Genomic DNA, 24,471 nt, shown 5'->3' on the forward strand with positions numbered 1-24,471 from the left:
GTGGTCCTGGGACAGACGGGCTGATCGCGTCCTTGGGAAGCTACAAACACGGGCAGGCAGAGAGGGAGGGAGACGAGGCAGCTGGGGAAAAACATTCCCCAGGGACATGGGACGTTCAGGAGGACACCCCTGGGAGGGACCCCAGGGCTGGGTTTTGACCAATGAGCTCACCTGGCCGCCGGCACAGGCAGGTGAAAAGGCCTGGAGGTGCGCTGAGGGACCTGCCAGGGGCTCAGGGGGCCTGGACGGCCTCTGCCACGGACGGCAAACCCTGTCTGCTCTCCGACGTCCCTGGTGCCTGCACGAGGGGATTCGATCTGAAGGGAAGGTCCGAGGTTGCTTCCTCATGTCCGAAGCTGCAGGGTTAACTCTGTATGTAAATGAGAAATGAACAAATAAAACTGCGTGCTCACTGACAACTTAGAACCTGCATAGAAAAACCCAAAGCCTCTCTAGAAATGCTACTAGAACTAATAAATGAGTTCACCCTGGTTGCAGGTTATAAGGTCAACATACAAAAATAATTTGCATTTCTGTATACTAATATGTGGGAATGGAAACATCTACAAAACAGCCTCATTAGCTGTAGCACCAAAAACATGAAATACTTAGGTAGACGTTGAACAAAATATGTGCAAGATTTCTGGCAAAAGCTGTGGATAAAAGTAATTAAAAAGACCTAAGTAAATGGGATCATGTCCATTGAGTAGAAGACTAAATATTAAGACATCAAATCTCCCCAAATTGGTCTATGTAGCTCAGATGTTTATTTTATAGAAATTGACCAGCTTACCCCTCTCGATATAGAGGTGGAGTGGACATCACCATCCCAGGGCCACGGGGTGGAGGAATAAAATATGGATTAGTGTGGACTTACTGGTGTTCCAAATATAGAACTATTGTGACTAGTAATGGAAGAAACTCTAGCATTGATCTGGAGAAAGTGGCCTCAGTAGTTGCTGAGGGCAGGGAGAGGGAAGAAGAGATGTGATGTGGGGGCATTTTGGGGACTTGGAGTTGTCCTAAGTGATATTGCAGGGACAGATGCTGGACTTTATCTATCCTGCCATAACCCAGAATGGACTGGGGGAGAGTGTAAACTACAATGTAAACTCTAATCCATACAGTGCAGCAGTGCTCCAAAATGTATTCATCAAATGCAATGAACGTGCCACAATGATGAAGGAGGTTGTTGATGTGGGAGGAGTCAGGGAGGGGAGTGTGGGGTATGCGGGAACCTCCTGGATATTTTAATGTAACATTTTTTGTAATCTATGTGTCTTCAAAAAAATACAAGAAAAAAAAGAAAAAAAAATTTTTTTAATTTATGTGGAAAGGCAAAGGAACTGGAATAGCCAAAGCAATTTTGTAAAGGGATAAAGTGGGAGGAGGACTTATACTACCTGATTTCAAGACTGAGTAAAATCTAGAGTAATCAAAGCAGTGAGATATTGGTGAAAGGATAGATGCATAGGTCAATGGAAAAGAATACAGCCCAGAAATCCACACAGCCAGTTGTTTCTATAAAGGGGTCAACACGATTCAATGGAGAAAGTGTTGGACTTGTTTCAGCAAGTGGCAATGAAACCACTGGACATCCAAATACAACCACAGACCCTTGCCTCCTACTTCACACCATATACAAAAATTAACTCAAAACGAACCATAAACTAAATGTTGTAAAGAAAGGGTTAATTTTAATTTTCACACGAAGGGGAAGCCAGAGCTGGCTCTGCAGTTGGAGGAGGGAGGGAAAGGGGTCCTGGCGGCTTTGGAGCCAAGAATTTGGCACCAAAGGGAGGGAGCGCCAATGGTGAGAAGTGAGGGTGGGGCCAATAGCAAAAGTGGCGCCAAATTTGAAAAGCAGGCCAGGAGTGAAAGTGGCGCCCACCCGCCCCGCCTGCCAGAATGTAGGGAACGGAAGTGGCGACTCAAGAGCGGGAACTGCGTAAGTTGGTTAGATCTCTCAGATAGGCTGTAACCCCTGAAGTGCCAATCAATGGGGAACAGGGGAGGGACCTGGTTTTAGGTTTAGGGTATAAATATCACTGTTTCTTGTTATTTGGTGCTGACCATCTTATCCAGGTCGAGCTCCTGTTCTTGCAAGATCGTTAATAAAATTCTTTTCTCCTCCACAATTGGGTGAGGTTTTGTTCTCTTACAGGTGCAGCTTTCTTTCTAACAACTTTGGGGGCTCATCTGGGATCCAAAGCTTCAGAGGGGGACCCCAAGGGCAGACAAGGGGAAGGTGCGCCCTGCTGATTGAGTGGACTCCACCGTTGGGGGCCCACCTTTGACAGTCGGAAGGACCCAAGACCAGATGCTTAGATCTGCTGATTGTAGACAGGAAAAGGGGAAGGGAAAACCTGCCTCTCACTGACCAGGTAACCCTGCGCACGGGCCAAGGTGAGTAAAGGGACTATGAAGTGCTGCCTTGGTGGGGGAATTTCTGATGAGTCTGGGCTTGAAAGAAACCCAGACAAGACTCCGAATGGGGAACAGAGGCAGCCGGTTGACCGGGGATGGGGTGTCTGTAAGATCCCCTGGGGATACTCCTCCAGAGAGTCCATCAGGGAGGGTGTTGGAACAAAGGACCGATAATGATCAGACCAAGGGAAAGGAAATGACCGCCCAATGTATTCTGGCCAAATACGGGGCAGATGAGGATTGGCTCTGTGCCAACCTTGCTTTCATAATTCTTTTTGTGGTTTTCTGTTTCTTCAGTGTATGTCTTAATGCCTCCAGGTGGCAATATTAAATTAACAATGAAAATTCTTAAAAGAGCTCTATTCAAATGGCTAAAAAAAAAACCACTTATATTAATAAATAAAGTATGGAAATCTTTGAAATGCCTAAATTGAGATGAATAGCTTATTCTTTTTTCACAGAACAGAACAAGGGATATGAGACTTAAGTAGATATAGAAAGGCATAAAAGGTTAGTGGGAGTGCTGACTAAAATTTGGTAAGTTTGTTTAAAGGAATGTATTTTTTTTCCCAAGATAACATAGCTGGTTCTCATAAAATCTCATAAAACTTGCCATAAAATCAAGTTTTGTAGGACAAAACTTGAATGCTTATGGCAAGTTTAGAAGATATTGTAGAAGGTAGCGTTAAGTAAGGGAAAGTGCTTTGTGAAAGTGGAATTTGCCTTGAGATGAAGCAACTATTGTCTAAGAGGTTATGGAGAGTTATAAGGAGTTTGTAGAAGCAATGTTTAAACCAAAATATTTGAATGGCTAATTCCAGTAAGTCATTATTAAACAGAAACTGAATTGATTTTAATAATAAAAAGTAGTTTCATAACAGGAAAAACTGTCAGAGGCCACCTCAAACTGCATATTAAAGTGGTGGTAAAGGAAGATAATCTTGATTCCATTGGGCTTCTGTATTGCTGAAGTAAAATTCTTCTTACTTAATGCCATCACGGTGAAGGTGTAGAAGGAAAAGCTCCACGGTGCTGAAGGGCGCCGTGCACCAGGCCAGTGGAATACTGGAGCCAGCCTTCGTAGTTTCTCCCCAGGGTGAACAGTGCTGCAGCATGCTGGCTGTGTGAAGGACGTGCTAAGTGGAGCAGTGAGTGCGAGAGGGCTGTGAGTAGAATTTAATTGGTATTATGGCCTGCTCCCACGTAGAGACAACGTGTATGGTGTTGCAAACATGGACCTTAGGTCTATTAATTGCAACTCAAAAATAAACTTATGCATTCATTAGTGTATTGATTGGTATAAAGTGCTGTACCTATATCTCTCCTATTCTAGATAAACGCTGGATGATTGTGGTGATATCTTTTCTAGATCATATGCAGAGGGATATTGAACATGTTAAAAGGCCCTGGTAAACTTCACTTTCTAAGTAGTTAATGAACATGCTTAATCCAAGTCTCCCTCCTAACCCTTACTCTAAAACCTGTCCCATTCCTATCCTGGGGAGGACTGGCAAACCCACATGCCGTCCTGCCAGGGCTAAGCACTTTCCCACCAGGAAGGAAACAGCAAACATGTGGCTGAGATCCACTTCAGCTTAACCCCGAGATAGTCTATGGGTAACCTTTCCTCACCTAGGACCTAGAAACCAATTTCTGATGAAAACCTGCGAAAGAAAGCCCAACAACTTTGAGAAGATGCAGAGTTTAGGTACCTGGGCTTTTCTATTTTTGTGGCCCAGTATCCTTTCAGTGAAACCCTATATCCTCAAAATTCTAATTAAGTTTTTTTCTTTCATCTTGCTAGTCATACAGGGATTTCATCCATTTTCACCCAGGGTGCCATAGTCATCTTCCTCCAGCCATGATAGAATAGCAGGAGGGTTTTCCACCTTGTCAGGTAAGGCCTACTGCCCCTAACCAGCAGGGAGCAGTTATAGAAAATGACCATTGTCCTTCAGCATCCCTTTAAGAATGAAGGTGTGAGCTCTCAGGGGGAGATAGAGGCCTCAGAGGAACTCACACGGCACTGGGGCAGGCCCCTGCTCTAGCCCTCCCTTCCCTTGAGAAACCTTTCCACCTCTTTGTTACAGTAGATAGAGGGACAGCCTTGGAGTTCTGACCCAAATCTGCGGAGGTCAAAGTAAATCTGTAGCCTTCCTTTCCAAAATCCTGGGTCTTGTCTCCAGGGGTTGGCCTGGATGCGTTCAAGCTGTGGCAGCAACTGCTCTCCTGGTAGAAGAGAGCAGGAAGCTGACTTTCAGGGGAGCCTTAGTCATTAGCACCCCTTAACGGGTCAGAACTATTCTGTCTCAGAAAGGGGGAAGGTGGTTGACTGATACCCGAATTCTGAAGTATGAGGCAATCCTGATGGAAAAACATGCCTCGGTATCGACAACAGCCCACAGCCTAGACCCGGTCTCTTTCCTTTGGAAGGAACCTGACCAAATGGAGGCTCCTGGACATGATTCTTTAGACCTCATTGAGTAACAGACCTGAGTCCAGTCCAACCTAGGGGACCTTCCCCTTTACTAGGGAGAAAGGTTGCTTACTGATGGGTCCACTAGAGTCACAGAAGGAAAAAGGCACAATGGCTGTGCGGTGGTGGATGGGGTAACTTGTGAAGTAAAAGAAGCTGGCCAACTAGGCAATGACTGGTCAGCTCAAACTTGCAAATTGTATGCATTTAATCAAGCCCTCAAATTATTAGAGGAACAGGATGGTACAGTCTACTCCTACTCCAAGTATGCCTTTAGGGTAGTCCACACCTTTTGGAAAATTTTGGGAAGAGAGGGGATTGATTAACAGCAAAGGAAAGGGCTAGTTCATGGGGAATTAATAAAACAAGTATAGGGAAATGTCACTGGTGCATGTCAATGGACACCAGAAAGGCCATACATTTGAAGCAAGAGGCACTAGGTTAGCAGATGAAGACGCCAGGGGAGCCTCCCTTAGCTCCTTTTTGAAGTTGAGGATCCTGGTGCCCTCCATTCCCAAAGAGTTCGGGGTCCCCACATTCTCTGAAAAAGAAATGAAAGAGCTGGAACAATTGGGAGCAACCCTAGATGATCAAGGGAGGTGGTTCCTCCAGGATGGCAGGCAAACATTCATAAACAAGTGATAAGAGAGGCATTGGCAGTCTTACACCAAGGGAGTCATTGGGGGTTACAGGCCATGTGTGATCTGGTTCTTAAGTATTTTGGATTTATGGGCCTTTATACTGTAGCTGACAAAACAAGTGAACAATGTATAGTTTGCCAAAGGTCAATAAGAAAGTCTTAAGGAAGTGAGAACAAGGGGGACAGGAGCCGGGGCTCAGGCCATTCCAGAGCATTCAGGCTGATTACACTGAAATGCCCCCAATGGGCTGGCTAAAGTATGCTTTGGTTGCTGCAGATCATCTGAAAGGATGTGTGGAGGCATATCCTCTGGCCTCAGCTGTAATATCAGGAACTTTCAAAATTACCCTCAAACAAATCATTCCTCGTTGTGGGTTAGTGGAAAATAAAGACTCACACAGTGGTTCCACTTGACCTCTCGTGAGCTGCAGAATGATATGCGAAGCCTAGGTGTCACAGGGAACTTCCATACACCTTGGCACCTGCCGTCTTCAGGGAGAGTGGAGAGAGTGAATCAGACTTTAAAGAAGCATCGTTCTAACTTGGTCTTAGAAACAAAGTTACCCTGGATTAAGTGCTTACCCATAGCCCTATTGAGGATTAGAACTGCCCCTAGGAAAGAGCTGGGAATCTCCCCTTACGAAATGCTTTTCGGCTTGCCTTTTCCTAGGAGGACTGGAGACCTCCCTTCCTTAGAGTCAAAGGATCTCTTCCTTAAGAATTTTATACTGGCTTTGTCCTCTACTTTGTCATCCCTCAGGCATCATGGTTTGCTGGCCCAGATCCCACCTCTTGAATTCACTGTCCATCAACACCAACCCAGCGGTTGGGTCCTAATCAAGTCATGGAAGGAGTCCAAACTTCAGCCTACCTGGGAAGGACCCTATCAAGGTTTGTTGACAACGGAGACTGCAGTCCAGACAGCAGAAAGAAGCTGGACCACTACTCTCAAGTAAAAGGACCAGTACCTGACCCAGATGATAAGTACCCAATGACACCATCTGAGTCCTAGGAAATAACTCCCACTTCAGAGCCCTTAAGGAACATTCTGAGAAGGCAATAGTTGGGAGGGCATATCAGAAATGGGAAGGGACTGGTTGGACTCTGTATGAGTGAACTTTGTGGGAAGCTATCCCTTCACTTAGAGGGCAGGCTATTACCCATATCCACCTTGTCTAGTGCCTTAAGAGACTAGCAGATGAAGGATTTAAAGTTTCTGAAAATGAGAATAATTATACTGACTATGATGTTTCAGATTCAAGTCATGGCAAGCCCCATTAAATTGACAGTAAATATAACTGAAGTCCTAGATTCTCAGACGGTGCAGTTTTTTTTGTTTGTTTTTTTTTGTTTTGTTTTGTTTTTCCCATGTAAATTTTTTTTATTAAAATTATTTATTTTTACAAATTACATTCAAAAAATACGAGGTCCCAATCAACCCCACCGCCCCCACTCCCCACTCCCCCCACAGCAGCACTCTCTCCCATCATCGTGAGACATCCATTGCACCCAGTAAGTACATCTCTGAACATCACTGCACCCCGTAGTCAATGGTCCACTTGACACCTGCCAAGTGATAAAAATATGGGAATTTAGGACATCATTAGAGGCTGAATTGGCAAAATAAATATCAATGCCCGGAGTCAGCCTCCCCCATCTCGCTTGGAGCTTTGTGTGGTGGACTACCGAGTACAAGGGGTGACCGCCTGGAACGGAGGAGGCCATACTCACTGGGAACCACAGGAGAACAAAATAGCCTTTTATAAAGGTAATGCCCCACCAGACTGCAAAAACCTCCAGTGTAACCCAGTGGTAATAACTATTAGAAAGGCAGAGGATTTAAAGCAGACCATTGAAATAGAGACAGGATATGGGGACACAAATGCCTGGGTAGAATAGGTCAAATATACAGTCCAGAGTCAGAACAAAAGCAATTGTTACACTTGTGCAACAGGCTGATCCACTGGTCATATCATGCCCTTTATGTTAGGTTGGAAGAGCATGAAAGGGAGTTTAAGAAGAGCAAGTAAGGGAGTTAATTCTCTGTGAGAATTGTAGTACGTTGTCCTCTCTCTTCCCTCCTATCAAAAAGGGACACCAAAGCCATACCAGCTTCCCGCCTTGGTCCAGAAAGTCCCTCTGCCTGTCTCTCTAGATGGGGAAAAGGGCTCCAGGACCTTGGGACCATGGCCTGTGTACATGAGTATGGGACGTGAGTGAGGATAGCACTGGCAAGTTCTCCAACTTGGCCATACTCTGAGCAGACCTTTGGTGGTACTGTGGAAAGGGCGTCCTCTGACCAGTGTTACCTGAGAAGGGGGGAGGAACCTGTGCTCTGGTTCAACTGGCCATCCCATTTACCCTCGCAGTTGAAAAAGAAGAAACACAAAACCAGGGAAAGAGAAAGGAATGAAGTTTACCTGGTTCCTTTGATGACCAAACTTATCTAAATAGTATAGGAGTTCCCCAGGGAGTCCCTGACAAATTTAAAACTAGAAATTGGGTAGCTGCAGGATTTGAGTCATTCTTGTTCTGGTGGGACATTGTTAACAAAAATGTGGATTGGATTATCTATATATATTACAATCAACAAAGATTTATCAGTTACACCAGGGATGCAGTTAAGGGAATAGCAGAACATTGGATGCTACCAGCCGAATGGCCTGAGAAAATGGCATACCCCTAGACATGATGCCAGCAGAGAAAGGAAGTGTCTGTGTTATGATTGGAGGCATTGCTGTACCTTCATCCCCAATAACACGGCCTCACACGGGACTATCACCAAGGCCTTGCAAGGCTTAACTTAACAGCCTTATCTGAACAGTTAGCAGAAAATTCTGGCATTGACAACCCACTCATGGGATGGTTACAGAGCTGGTTTAGAAAATGGAAGGAGTGTCCCTGTCTGTCCTGACCTCCCTTACAATCATCGCTGGGTATCCACAGCAGGTGGATGTTGCATCATCCCGTGTGCCCAAGAGCTAGCTCAGAAACTCACTGAAACGGCCCTAACCAAACATGCCCACACAGGGCAAGCAAAACCACCTGCACCCCCTTAAGGAGGAAGATCTCTATGATGAAGAACATGAGGAGCCTCTCAGCAGATGTGAGAAACTACATTGTGAAAACTAAAAAAAGTCTAAAAGAAAGGGGGGATTTGTAAGGAAAGGGGTAAGTTTACTTTTCACACAAAGGGGAAGCCAGAGCTGGCTCTGTAGTTGGAGGAGGTTGGGAAAGGGCTTCTAGTGGCTTTGGCACCAAGAATTTGAAAAGTGGCACCAAAGCAAGGGGGGCCAATGGCGAGACGTGAGGGCAGGACCAATAGTGAAAGCAGCGCCAAATCTGGAAGGCAACAGGATGAGTGAAAGTGGCACTGACCCCACCCAGCCTACCAGAATGTAGGGAACGGAAGCGGTGACTTAGAGCAGGAACCACGTTAGTTGGATCTCTTGGATAGGCTGTGACCCCTGAAGTACCCAATCAATGGGGAAGAGGGGAGGGACCTGCATGTTAGGTTTAGGGTTTAAATGTCAGTGTTTCTTGTTGTTAGGTGCCCCGGCCATGTTATCCAGGTGAGTGTCCATTCTTGCGAGATCATTAATAAAATTCTTTTCTCTTCCACAATCAGGTGAGCTTTTGTTCTCTTACAGGTGCAGCTTTCTTTCTAACAATGTAAAACCTAAAACTATAAAACTTGGAGAAGTACATAAAACTGCCCAGAGCCATTTAGTAGCAACTTCACTTCTCTGTAACTTTTGTAACTTTTCCTATCTCTAATTTTTCTTTTTGAGCTTGTTTTGCAGGCAGCCAATTGAAAGCTGTATCATCTGAGCAAGCTCAGAAACAGGGACTGTCATCCTTAGATGACTTTTGAGACACCAGGAACAAAATATCATCCCCCTCAGAATCAAAGTTGCATAAATTGAGAGGCATTGAAAGCAAATCCAATGCAAGATGTCCCTCAGCAAGGAAAATCAGGTTTGGAGCCTGCTTTAACATAGATGACCAATCTATGCCTAGCCCATCAGATCATGCTAAATCAACCATCCCCAAGGCAACACCTACTTACTACCCAATAAAATCTCCTTCAGCCTTCAAACTGAAGATACAGACTTGAGCTTTGCCTCCTGTCTCCTTGCTGGTAAACCTCGCAATAAAGCTTTTCCTTTTCCCAAAATCTTATTTCATAGAATTGACTCCCTTGTCTGGCAACAAAAATATAGGAGAAAGTCTTTGTGACCTGGAGTTAGGTAAAGGTTTCCTACATATGACACCAAAAGAATATACAACACATAAAACAACAAAAATGATGAATTATATTCCACCAAAATTAATAATTCTACTCTTTGAAAGATACTGCTATGAATATTTTTTAAAAGCCACAGACTGGGAGAAAATAGTTGATAAACACATTTCAGATAAAGGGTTTGTATGCCAAATATATGAAGAACTCTCAAAGCTCAAAAAAAGTTTTCATTAAATTGGGAAAAGATTTGGACAGACAAACTCAACCAGAGAAGATACATGGATGGCAAAAGAGAAAACAAATGGAAAAAAAAAAAAAAAAAAACTCAGGTAAAAATACACAGCATCATTTGGCATTAGGGAAATACAAATTAAAGCCACAATTTGACGCCACTGTATACTTATTAGAATGGCTAACATTTTTAACAGAGGAAAAAAACCAGAATACTATGGTGATGGTAAGGATGTAGAGAGCAACTAGAACCCTCATATACTGCTGGTTGGGCTGCAAATGTTACTATCACTTTGCACAATACTTTGAAAGTTTCTTCTAACTCTAGACATGTGTTTACCCTTCAATCCTGCAATCCCCCGCCTAGGTATTTATCCAGGGGAAATGTGTTTGCACACACACCTGCATGTGAAAGTTTGCAGTGGCTTCATTCATAATTATTGCGTATTAGGAAAATCCCAAAAGTCCTTCAATCAGTGAATGCACAAAGTGAGGTTTGTCCATCCGGTGGACAACTACTCAATGACGCAAGGAAACCAACCACTGATACGTGGAACAGCATGGATGAATCTGGAAGCAGCATGCTAAAAATGGCAAAGCAGGGACTGCAGGAACTCAGGGAGCCCACTCTCCCACAAAAGCAAGGAGAAGCCTGGCAGAAAAAAAAATTTACAAATCAGTGTTTTAGAGCTCTGGAATTTAACTGCAGGCAGAGAACAAATGGAAACATGTCTACAAGAAAAACTACTGAGCCTCGGTAGTAAGAGTGGATCTGCAGTGGTTTTAACATGGCGCCATTCCCAACCCCTTTTTCTCCCCAGCCAGGGGGACAGGAGTCACAAAAAGCCACCAGCCTCGACGGGCCTCATTTGGAGCTCTGTTAATAGTGCCAGACCCAGAGAAGAGTCAAGACTAGGGACGTTGTCACTATTTGACCGTGAGCTCAGCCCTGGGGCAGGGGTGGGGGGTAGCCCCATCCCCCATCCCTGGGGCATCGCTGAAAACTGTAGCACCCTCTCTCCCTGCAACAACCCAGGTGCCTGGGCTGTGGCTTCAGCCGGGCACGCAAGAGCCGGGCCAAGAGGCTAAAAGAGAGACCAGAAAAGTCGGCCTCTCGGGGAACTTTGCAGCTGCTGGGATCTAAATCCTGGGGCTCTAAGTTTGCTCAAGTACAGGCCTCACAAGCTCAGGGATGACCTGGGAAAGGAAAAGTCCCACCGTTCACCTCTGGCTGCCCTTGAGCGATTCAAAAACTGCCTGAAGCTTGAAGGTGTATCTTCGTCCACATTTAAGGCCATCTGATTAATTACTGATTGGTCCTAAAATTAAACTGACACAAGGGTATCCCTAGAAGCCAGGAGTAAAAATATAATAAAAAAACTGGTTTACAAAGCTGGCAGAGCGTGCAGCGGCTGCACACGGCAGGGGATACAAGCTTCAGCCCAGGAAAGCCACTAAACAAATAAGCAGCAAGGAAAAAAAAAGAAACAAACAACAACAACAACCCCCGAGGGGGAAGTAGTCGATGCCATGTTGTTACAACATGTCATAAAAAAAATTATGGCACATACAAAGAAACAGAAAATGTGGTTCATATACAGGAAATGCCACTGAAATAAAATGTCCCTTTGGGGACCCAGATCTTGGATTGGTTTTGCAGCTATTAGAAGCATGTCCAAAGAGGTTTAAGAAAAACTGTGTTTAAAGAATGAAGGGAAAGTATGACAACGAGGTCTCACCCAAGAGTGACTATCAGCAGAGATTGACCAAACTTAATAAGAACCAAGGAGAATTTCTGGAGTTCAAAAGTGTAATACTCAAAATGAGGAATTCACTGCAGGGGCTAGGCAACAGATTAGGGCTCACATTTAAAAAAATCAGTGACCAAACATTTAAAAAAGAATACCAATTCTGGAACCCAAAGCTAACAAATATAACCTACTGAACTGTAACCCATTTGTAACCATTAACTTTCTGAGCTCTTGTAACGTGGCCAGGAGCTAATCACCCTAACTGTTGTGACTCACGGGGCTGTATGTAAAGCAGATGCCTGGATGTTTTCAGGCTGATGCTTGATTTTGTAACTGTATAATCTTTACTTTGCAGCTGTATAGTCTCTTGATAACTCCTTGTTGGCCCTGCAAGTATCCCCTTATCTTGTGTTGCAACCTAAAATCCCGTGGTCCTAAGGGAGGGCCCCTTAACGAAGAGACCTGAGTCAAACCAGAGCCAACTTGTCCTAATTCCTTGGCTATCTTGCTAGATAGAACCAGTTCTGAACTGGCCCGCGTGATGTGCACAGCAGGCTGAACCTTCAACAGCTGGTGACCTCTTCCTCATTATAATACTAGCCATCGCCCCAGCCACATGTGGAGGCCACCACCTTTTTGCATGCATCCTGTGACTGAGCATGTGACAGGTCTGTGTATGCTCCACCAGGAGACTAGCTCTGATTTCGTCATCTCAAGCCACTCCACTCATTATCCTACTACGCCTGCCTGCCCAGAAACTATAAAATTCTCAATCTCCTCAGTTTACAGAGACATATCTGAGGTCTGCAAACTTCCCGTTATCCCTAAGCTGTGCTTCGTAAGAAAAGCTCTTTAAAACCCCAGTGCCATGGCTTAGCTGTTATGTGCATCAGGCAGCACGCCCTCATTTTATGAGATAACGATTCTTCACAATCTTTTCCCAAAACATGGAAGAGGAGGGGGCGCATCCCAAATCATTGTACGAGGCCAGTATTATCCTGGTACCAATACCAGAGAAAAACATCACAAGAGGAAAAAAACCCACATAAGAATATTTCTTAGGATTTTTTATGTAAAAATCCTCAGCAAAATACTAGCAAGCTGCATCCAGCAACATATTAAAAGCACTATACCCCATGACCAAATGGGACCCATCCCAGAAATACAAGGATTGGTTTAACATCTGAAAAGTATAATGTAATACACATATCAATAGAATAAAAAACAAAAGACACATAAGATTCTCAATAGACACTCAGTATGTGACAAAAGCCAATACACTTTCATAATGAAAACACTCAACAAACTAGGAATAGAAGGCATCTTCCTCAAACCGATAAAGGGCATTTGTGAAAAGTCCATGGCGAACATCATACTCAATGATGAAAGACTAGATGCTTTCCCCATAAGATCAGGATTCAAACAAGGATGTCCATTCTCACCATTTCTATTGAACATTTTACTAGAAGGTCTAGCCAGGACAATTACAAGAAAAATAAATAAAAGTCATCCATGTTGGAAAGGAAGAAATAAAACTATTTCTGTTCACAAATGACATGATCTCATATACAGAAAATCCCAAGGAATCTGACAAAAACCTGTTACAACTTATAAACGAGTTTAACAAGTTTGTGGGCTACAAGACTAAATTGTATTTCTGGAAACTTGCAATGAGCAAAATGAAATTAGGGAAACAATTCCATTCACAATAGCATCAAAAATAGCAAAATATTTAGGAACAAATTTAACCAAAGAAGTGCAAAACTTATACTCTGAAAACAGTTGAAAGAAATTTCAGAGGCTTTAAATAAATGGGGGGGATATCCCATGTTTGAGGGTTGGAAAACTTAAAATGGTTAAGGTGGCAATACTCCCCAAATTGATCTACAGATTCAACACAATCTTATCAGAGTCCTGTTGATTTCTTTGTTGAAATTGACAAGCTAATACTAAAATTCACATGGAATAGCAAACGATCTCAAATAGCCAAAATAATATTGAAAAAAAAAAGTGGGGGAAGACTCACACTTCCTGATTTGAAAACGTACTACAAAGCCACAGTAATCAAGAGAGTGTGATAATAGGATAAGGATAAATATTAGGTCCACAGAACAGAATTAAAAATGTAGAAATAAACCCTCGTGTTTTGGGTCAAATGATTTTTGACAAGAGTGCCAAGACCATTCTTCTGGGGAAAGAATACTCTTTTCAACAAATGGGTACTTGGATAACCACATGCAAAAGAATGAATTTGGACCCCATTTTCACATCATATACAAACATTAACCCAAAATGGACCAACACCTAAATATAAGAGCTAAAACTATAAAACTCTTAGAAAAAAACAAATTAAATTCATGTGGCCTTTGATTAGGCAATGATTTTTTAGATATGACACCAAAAGTACAAACCATTTTTTTATTATCTTTTTTTAAAAGATGCATTGATCACACAAAATGTTACATTAAAAAAATATAAGTGGTTCCCATATACCCCACTCCCCACACCCTGCACTCCTTCCACATCAACAACTTTTTTCATTAGTGTGGTACATTCATTGCATTTGATGAGTACATTTTGGAGCACTGATACACAGCATGGATTATAGTTTATGTTGTAGTTTACACTCTCTCCCAGTCCCTTCACCTTCAGTGGGTTATGGCAAGATATATAGTGTCCTGCATCTGTCCCTGCAGTGTCATTGAGGACAACTCCAAGTCTCAAAAATGCCCCAATATCACACCTCTTTTTCCCTCTCCCTGCCTTCAGCAACTCCCATGGCCACTGTCTCCACATTAATGACATATGTCTTCCATTGCTAGAGTCACAATATTGCTATAGTAGAATACCAATAAGTCCACTCTAATCCATATTTTATCCCTCCATCCTAAAGACCCTGGCATGGCAATGTCCACTGCACCTCTAAATCAAGAGGGGGCTTAGATCCCACATGACTGATGAATGGAATTCTCCTGTTTGCAGCTGTAGACTCTCTTAGTTCCCTGGTGTGGTGGTTGACCATCCTCACCTCCTTGTTAGCTGACCTGGGTTAATCCAACGAACCAGAGAATAGGCGTTGCAACTCTGCTGAGGCTCAGGGCCCAGCTGGCACATAGACAGTCCAAAGAGTCAAGTGTCATGAGCATACACCAACCCCAGCACCAAACACAGGTTCAGTAAAAGTGACAGAAGAGGCATGCAGAGAGGGCACATCTGAGTCCCAGTCCATCTCTCTCAGGAACACAAATTCCAAAGTAGGACCCACTGGCAAGGCACTGAATTCCAGAGATATTGGTCATGACTATAGGACTTCTCTGTAGCCTTCAGGTGCACCACTACCTGGGGTTGTATCTACTTTGTCTCTGTGGTCCTGCTGAGATATGCATACGCACAACCCCTATGATGACCTCCCAACTAATTTTGAAGTCTCTTAGTCATATAAACTCATTTGTCTTTACCATTTCCCCCTTTTATTTAAGGTCTTCTAGTTGCATCATCAGCTGGTGCTTGGTAGTAATCCCTCAGTGCCAGGGAGGCTCATCCCCAGGAGTCATGTCCCACGCTGGGGGGAAGGTAATGCATTTACCTGCTGAGTTTGGCCTAGAGAGTGGCCACATTTGAACAACATGGAGGCTCTCAGGAGGTAACTCTTAGGCACCCTGCAGCTCTAGGCCTAGTTGAAATTTCAAGCACACAGGCTCATAAGCATAGTCATCAGTATCAAGGCCCATCACTGGATCTTCCTTCTTTACTGATCTTTCCCCTTGTACTTGGGGGATTGTTGCTGCTCCATTGGGGAATGTACAGAGTTTCCCGGAATGGGAACTCAGCACTCCCTCAGTTGTCGTGTGAAATTCCACCCCATTTTTTTAAATATAAATTGGACTTTATCTAAATTAAAATGTTTATGTGTCAAAGGACACTATAAAGAAAGTGAAAAGAGTATCCCATAGGATGGGAGAAAATATATGCAAATCATATATCTGCTAAGGGTCTCATATCAAGAATATATAACGGACTCCCATGAATTATATAACCTAGAAGAAATGAACTAATTCCTAGAAGGACACAAGATATCAGAAGTGAAGTAGAAAAATATGAATACCCTTGTAACAAGTAAGGAGACTGAGATAGTAGTAAAAAAAACTTTTCACAAAGGAAAACTCAGGAGCAGCTGGCTTCACTGGTGAATTCTTCCAAACATTTAAAGAAGAATTGAAAACAATTCAAACCAAACCTAAACTGAACAATAAAAGAGAAGGAATACTTCCCAACTCATTATATGCAGCCAACATTGTCCGGATACCAAAATCAGACGACAAAGACAACACAAGGAAAAAAACTGTAGACCAATATCCTTTATGAATACAGTTACAAAATTCCTCAAAAAGTAGTAGCAAACAGAATCCAACAGCATATAAAAAAAGATTATACACCATGACAAACTGAGATTTATCCCAGGAAAGCAAGTCTGGTTTAACATGCAAAAATCAATTAATGTAATACACCATATTAATAGAAAAAAGGATAAAAATCACATGAGTACCCTGATGGGTGTTGAAAAAGCATTTGATAACATTCAACACCATTCTTGATAAAAACTCTCAATAAACTTGGACTAGAAAGGAACTTTCTCAACCTGATAAAGAGTATCTAGGAAACACAGCTTTTTCAAACCTAACGGTGAAAGACTGGAAGATTGGCCCTTAAGATCAGGCACGAGGATATGTGCTCTCATCCCTTCCACTCAGCAAGGTACTGGAGGCTCTGGCCAGGGCAATCAGGCAAGAAGAAGAAATAGAAGTCATCCAGACTGAGAAGGAAGAACTAAAACTCTATCTGCAAGGGGAGTGGATGTAGCTCAACAGGCTGAACGCCTGCTTCCCAAGTATACAGAGCTGAGTCCAAACGCTGGTATCTCCTAAAAACACACAACAACAAAAAACCCACACAAATCTATTTGCAGAGGATTGACGTGATCTTATCTAGAGAGAACTAACCCTAAATAATTCACACACAAAAAACCTACTAGACCTAAAAAATGGGTTCAGCAAGGTCACATACCTCAAACATGTGTATTTCCTTCTATTAGCAGTGAATGATCCAAGAGCCTCAAAAGACAAAATGCTTAGGCATAAATTTAGGAAAAGAAGTACAAGGCTTGAACTGAAAATTATAAAAGCTTTGCTGACAGAAATTAAAGAAGAGCTGCATACATGGAGATAGATCCCCGATGCTGCTAGGTGGCAGTTCTCCTCAGACGCATCTGTATAGATTCAACACAATCCCGTCACTATTGCAGCAGGGTTTGTCGTCATTTTTCGGTTGCAGAAACTGACAAGCTGGCCCTAAAATGTATATGGGAATGAAAAAGCCAAAACATGTCTGGACCAAGTGCCACAAACCTGGTGGCTTCAAACAGCAGACCTTTATTCTCCCAGGCCGGGAGGCCGGGAGCCTGCAGTCGAGGTGTCGGCAGGGCACGTCCCCCGAGGCCCTGGAGGAGCTGCTGCTCCTTGTCCCTTCCAGCTCTGGTGGCTCTGGCCCTCCTGGGCTTGTGGCCGCCCGCTCTGGCACCTGGCCTCGCAAAGACCTTTTGCCCGATCAGGTCACATACCCAGGTCATGTCTAGGACTAGGAGGTGGGCATTTGTTTTGACTTTCTCTCGACTTTTTACCTCCCAATCGCGATGCTTACTATAAGGCGAGCTAACAAGGCAGCAGGGTACCAGCCCACGGGCAGAAAGACGCATCCGTAACAGAAGCAAGGGTCCAGATTTATATAAGTTCTTATGTTTAGGGTCACCTGATTTTCAGCGAAGGTACTAAGGCAAGTCACTGGCGAGAGGATCGATTTTTTTTTTAATGTTACATTAAAAAAATATGAGGTCCCCATATACCCCCCACCCCCTCCCCCCACTCCTCCCCCCATAACAACCACCTCCTCCATCATCACGAGACGTTCATTGCACTTGGTGAATACATCTCTGAGCACCGCTGCACCTCATGGTCAATGGTCCACACCATAGCCCACACTCTCCCACGTTCCATCCAGTGGGCCATGGGAGGACATACAATGTCCAGTAACTGTCCCTGCAGCACCACCCAGGAAAACTCCAATTTTTAAACAAATGGTGCAGGCTCGACTGGATATCTACCTGCAAAAGATGAACGTAGAGCCTTACCTAGCACCTTCCGGTTAGCTGCCGTTGCTTCCGCAAGCTCCAGGCTTGAGCTGGGCCCCCAGGAGTTTCTCCGTGGTCCGACCTAGCAAGCGGCCACCAGCCTTCCTCACCCTCTTCCACGGCAACCAGAAGCTCCGCCCTCCCGAGCAGTAGCCGGCGTCCCTGAGGTATCAGTGGGGACACCTGACCCAGGAGGGTCGCTGCCCCACCTCTGGACTAGAGGGGGTAACGTTTCTGCCCCTCCCCCAGCAGGGTAAGGCTTGTGCTTCTGAGGGGACCTGTCTCCCATCCCCTGCCCTAACCCCAGAGCTCCAGGGGAGGCCTGTGGCAAGAGCATGGCTGTCAGTGGAAATGACCTTCACCTGTTCCAGCCCCGCCTCTTCCCAGCCCCACCCTCTTCCTGCCCTGTTCCTCCAGCTCACACTCCAGCCTTTAACAAGGGGTTAAAATGTCCCCGGCTTTCTTCCCATGTGGCGGCACAGTGGCCACCACCTCCTACCGCAGTAAGACCCTGTGTCCTCTCTCCCTGGAAGGGGAGTCCGGGATGCCGAGCAGTGGGCTGATGCTTGAGGGTGCCCCTCCAGCGCCTGGCCCGAGTTCGGGGTGATGCTGGATGGGGGGCAAGGAACAAGCTCCCTTCCAGAGCCTCCAGGGGGAACGGGATGGTGGACTCCTGCTCCAGAACTGGGAGAGGGATTCCAGAACGCCCAGGATGGACAGGACCCCAGCCCCGGGGGGGCGGTCGGGACCCCAGCCTTGGCCAGGCAGGCTCTACGGGGAGGCCTCCGGGAAGGACGGGAGGTGGGACAGGGGGACGGGGAGGCCGTCGGTGGGGGGTTAGCAGGAATGCGGGGACCCAGGCCTCCACAGCTCCAAAGTCCCCGAGGGCTGGCCCGCCGGGCCGCAACTCCCTCTGCTCACAGCCGCGAGTGAGTGCGGTCATTTCGCCCGGAACGGCCTGGGTCCCCACTCTCTGTCCCCCAAGCAGAACAGCCCCCCACCCGCCGCCCGCCAGCGTCTGCCTGGCCTTGCCTGCTCCGGGGAGGCCTGCGGGCTGGATGGGGCGGCCACGCGGCGGGGGCTGGGAGGGTCTCACGGCAGGGGAGAGGCAGCAGAGGTTTCGAGCTCGCCCCAAGCTCGTCCCAAACCAGAATGAAGGACATGTGGCCCAAATCTCTCGTGTGGGTTCCGTGCTTAGCACTTGGCCAGGATCCTCGTCTATTGTAAATACATCAGCCTGCAGGACTTTTTCCCATCAGGCGCTGACTCAGCGTGCCAGGGGGCTGGGGGTGGGTGCCCAGGTGGCCCCCTGGGGCTGCTCTGGTGCTGGAGCTGCTCTGGTGCTGTTTGTCACCCTCTCCTGTGCACGTGCCCCGGGGCTGCACCGAGGCGGGTGCGGGGCCCCTCAGCACGGGGCCAGCCGAGAGCCAGGAGGGGGCCAAGGCCAGCCCCAAAGCCCACTTTCGCCCCTGCAGCTCTGCATTCCGGCCACGCTGGCCTGCACCCCAACCCCTTTGCACACAGGGGCCCTCCTCCCTCTCCTCCCCCTGGTGGAACCCTACATCCTCTGAGACACCCAGTGCCAACGAGCCAGTGGGAGCCCACCTCACACAATCACCCTCACTCTTCCTCCTTCTCTGAGAGAACTTCTTGGTGGCCCCTGGCAGGATGAACAGCCCCTCCCCTAGCTTCTATGGCATCTTGTACAATCAGGGAGCCTCTCTGAACCTCTGTTTCCTCCTCTGTGAATGGAGTCGTCGCAGCACCTACCAACGGGGCAGGGAGTAGGGTGAGGCGAGCGAGGCACTCAACTTGGGTGCACATTTTAAAGGGGCACAAAACCCCAGCCATCAGGAGAAATCACATTTCTATTAAAAAATCTAAATGGACACAAAAATATCCATGACGAACTTGGTAGCAAAACTGAATGTAAAGACTGGCCCAGTCAGCCAGATGTGTCCTCTGGCCTCAGCCTCCAGTATTCTTGGCACGGCGCGGCCCACCCAAAGGAGAGGGGTGCCCCTGGTGTCGGCACTGCACCCCGGGGCCCTGGGCCCTGGTAGCACAGGCGCTGCTCGGCCCCCTGCTGCGGCATGGACCGTGGGAGTGTGGCAAGCACCCGGGTCTCTGCGGCCTCCTCGTCCACGTAGGCACCTGCAGCCCGTGGCAGGGTGCCCGGCTCACAGCGGCCTTCGCCCACTGTGCAAGAGGGAGCTCGGTCCCGGGGACCTCAAGGACCCTTCAAGGTCATCTTAGCAAACGTCCTTGATCAACAGCTGGGGAAGGCCCAGAGTGGTGGGGCTTGTCCCTGCGGCAGTGCTCTCCGTGGGGGCTGCGTGGACGCCAACTCCCCTCCGAGGGGTGGCTGGGGCTGCCGGAGAGCCCCCAGCCTGCTTTCACCCTCCGCCCTGCTCCCCAGGCCCGCGCTTGGCAAACCTCAGCCCAGGCCGCTCCACCTCGCCGACTGCGCAGGGAGGGGCAGGCCCAGCTCCCCCCTCCCCCTGGAGCTCGGCCACGGCCTCCTCCTGGGCTAGACTCTGTGCTTCCCCCACCCTGCCCCTTCTGCTCCCGCTACTCCTCGCCAGCTCGTTTGGTTCAGCCCATTCCAGTCTGTTCTAGGCATTCCATTCTATTCCCTCTTCTAACCCACCCTCTGTTAGCTACCTCGGCTGATTTTGCTTTATCCATTCCATTCCACCCTGTTTTATAGTTTCCATTCTACTGCATACATTCCATTCCCTGCTCTTTTATCTGTGTATTTGACCCACCCTCCTCCACTGGGCTCTCCCCACCACGTCTGGAAAGGGCCAGTGGAAGCAGCCGGCTCTGCACGCCCACCGCCCCGGGATGCCTGCTGCTGGGATACCCACGTGAGCGCGCGTGGTCGGGGCTTTGGTTTTTTTCTATTGAGAAGGGCAGTGTGAGGTCCGCTCTTCCCTTGACATCTCCCACATCCACTTCCCGTTCGCCTCCCGCCTTCAGACGCGCCTGTACGATGCCGCCTGCCCCCGCTGGCCTCCGCACCTGCCCGCCCGCTGCCGACCCGCTGCCCCGGGCCCGCAGGCCCGCGAAGAAGGGGTGTCAGCTGCCCTCCCGGCAGCCCCGGGCCCACAAGGAAGGGGTGTCAGCCACCGACCCACTGCCCCAGGCCTGGGGGCCTGCGAGGAAGGGGTGTCAGCCACCCAGCCGCTGCCGGGCCTGCAGGCGCACAAGGAAGGGGTGTCAGCCACACTGCTGCTGCCCCGGGCCCACAAACCCATGAGGAAGGGGTGTCAGCCGTCCACCCGCTACCCCGGGCCCATGAGGAAGGGGTGTCAGCCTGAGCTTCTTCCCACCTGCCCAGGCCCCCCGCACCCTCATGAGTGTCCTCAGTTCACGGGGACACAGGTGGACTCACAGGAGCAAGAGCCCCGAAGCTCCGAGGCGCCTTCGTCAGCGCCGGGGGGCACGGCGTCCCTCCAGTGTGAGCTCCTCTGGGCAGGGGGTCTCTGCCGATGTACTTGGTGAGGACGAGGCTGTCCCCGGGCCTCGTTCAGTGTCACTGGCGTCCTCTCCAGGAAGCAGACGCAGAGGTGCACGCAGGATGGAGATGGCCGTGGGGGACAGGGGTGGGGGGAGCCGGAGCGCTGGAGCTGGAGGGGCCGGGAGGCCCCCGGGGGCTTAGAGCGAGCGCCTTGCCTCCGGCCTCCAGAACCACGAGAGGAGAAACCCGTCGTCAACCACGCGGCCCGCGTCGCCTGTCACAGCAGCCCCGGGAACCTCACTTCCTCCACGGTTGCAAAGACTCTCTCTGGGCACGGGGCGAGCGGCGGCACCAGGGGAAGGAGGCCGACTCGGGCTTGAGATGCGCACATTTCAAGGGACGGTGCCAGGCAGCAGCCCTGGCCCCTGAAAACTCTGCCAGGCCCGGAGCCTCAGCCCCCCCCCCCTGAGCTCACGCCCCACGGCCCCCGGGAGTTCCCTCTCCACAAGGCCTCCGGCAGCGTTCCCGAGGCCGGGCTGGCCGGCTCTGGCCGACGTCCCCGGGGGTGGTCAGCGTCCCAGCAGGCCTGGGTGACAGTGTCCCTGCCCCTCCAAGCTCAGGTGTCCTTGCCTATCCGTGGGGAGCACCATGCCGCAGATGGTTTTCAGTAAATGAGGAAGAACGGGGTAAACGGTCCCACTGAAGGGGGCTCCGCGTGGGCGGCAAGCACCCGGCGTGGACGCCGTGACCCATCCGTTCCGTTCCCTCGCGTCTCGGTTCCCGCTCCTGGCAGAGCCTCCATCCCCTTCTGTTTTCTCTCGGACTCGATCACTCCATTCTCTTTGGCCCACCCCGTTCCCCTGGGCTCTTTTCTTTTTTTGTCTTTATTTATTTTTTAATGTTACATTAAAAAAACATGAAGGCCCCATATACCCCCACCCCCTTCACCCCACTCCTCCCACAACAACCTCCTCCAACATCATCGGACACTCACTGCACTCGGTGAACACATCTCTGAGCCCTGTTGCACCACATGGTCAATGGTCCACATTTAAGTTTACGCTCTCCCCCAGTCCACCCAGTGGGCCATGGGAGGACGCACAATGTCCAGTAACTGTCCCTGCAGCACCACCCAGGACAACTCCAAGTCCTGAAAATGCCCCCACATCACATCTCTTCTTCCCACTCCCCACCCCCAGCAGCCACCACGGCCACTTTCTCCATCTCAACACCACATTTACTTCCATCACTAACCACAACAATTCCAGAATAGAGCATCAGCAAGTCCACTCCAATCCACACCCCACTCCTCCATCCTGTGGACCCTGGGATGGTTATGTCTGCTCCACCTCTGTATCAAGAGGGGGCTTAGATTCCACTTGGATGATGGATGCAATTCTCCTGCTTGCAGTTGTAGGCACTCTTGGCTCCCTGGCGTGGTGGTTGACCTTCTTCACCTCCCTGTTAGCTGGCTGTGGTAAGTCCAATAAACCAGAGGATAGGAGTTGAAAGTCTGTTGAGGCTCAGGGCCTGGCTATCACATGGACAGTCCAGAGATTCAGGTCCCCTGAGTATACACTAAACCCCAGCGCCAACCACAGTTCTGGTAGAAGTGACAGGAGAGGCTTGTGAACAAAGATCACATCTGAGCCCAACTGCATCACACTCAGGAACACAAACTCCAAAGTAGGGCCAACTGACATGGCACTGAACTCCATCTGCCATGACTGTAGAATCTGTGGGTCTCTGTAGCCCTCAGAAGAACCAATACCTGGGGCTGTATCTACTTTACCTGTCTCTGGGACTCTGTTGAGGTGTGTGTAAGAGCAACCCCTCTGATGACCTTCTGGCGTTTTTTTTGGAGACTCATAGCCATATAAACTCATTTGTCCTTTCCATTTCCCCCTTTTATTCAAGGTCAAAAAGCATTTTTAACTCCTGATATTATGTGTAGGCTGAGATATTCTGCTGGTCTGAGTTGACCCTTCTATTCAAGGTCATTCTCCAGCCACCTCATCAGCTGGTACTTGGTAGTAATCCCTCGGTGCCAGGGAGGCTCATCCCCAGGAGTCATGTCCCACGCTGGGGGGAAGGTAATGCATTTACATGCTGAGTTTGGCTTTGAGACTGGCCACATTTGAGCAACATGGAGGCTCTCAGGGGTAACTCTTAGGCACCCTGCAGCTCTAGGCCTAGTTTTTATTTCAGGTCCACAGGCTCACAAGCATAGTCATTAGCATCAAGGGCTCATTGTTGGACCATCCTTCCTTATTAGTCTTAGCCATTTCACTCAGGGGATTGTTGCTGTTCCATTAGAGAATGAGACAGAGATCCCCCGGCCAGGAACTCAGCACTCCCCCAGCCGTCGTTCCCAACTGTAACCACTATGAAAATATCCAAATATTTTTATACACCCCACACATATGCCCTGGAGAACTCCCTCCCAATCATGCACCCCCCTCTAAAAACCCCCCACACCAGTATTCCTCCCCCACCACCATCGAACCCCTCTGTGGCCCAAAACCTCCCTAAAAGAAGCCCAATATATTGCCAGTTCCATTAATAGTAAAATGGGATATATTGATGGGTTTAGAAGTTAGATATAGAATACATACTAATTTAGAAAAATAAAAGTAAAAATAAATTGGGGTATCAAAAATTTTAAAATAAAAAAGCTTTGTTTTTGATGTTTTGCCTTCCATCACTGCAATAAGTATTGCCCTGTATGCACATAGGCAAGGCAACTTCTCCCATCTCTTCCTCAGGGTCGACGTCCTTCCCTTTCCTTTTTTTTTTTTTTTTTTTCCTAATTATTAAGCCTGTCTTCACAGAAGTTTTAGACCACAATAATTTATATATACAATATACAGTACTCCCACATATCCAGCATCAGACACTTTGTCCCTTCCCCAGCAATAATCTTTTTACATGTTCATACTGTATTTACTGCAAATGATATACAGATATTGAGACAATAGCTTTCAAACAAGGTAACATTTGGGTTTACATTGTGGTTTATATTTTAGACTATGCAATTTTCTAAATTTTTAGTT

Source organism: Dasypus novemcinctus, chromosome 3, assembly GCF_030445035.2.
Source record: "Dasypus novemcinctus isolate mDasNov1 chromosome 3, mDasNov1.1.hap2, whole genome shotgun sequence".
In the NCBI taxonomy this organism is placed as follows: Eukaryota; Metazoa; Chordata; class Mammalia; order Cingulata; family Dasypodidae; genus Dasypus; species Dasypus novemcinctus.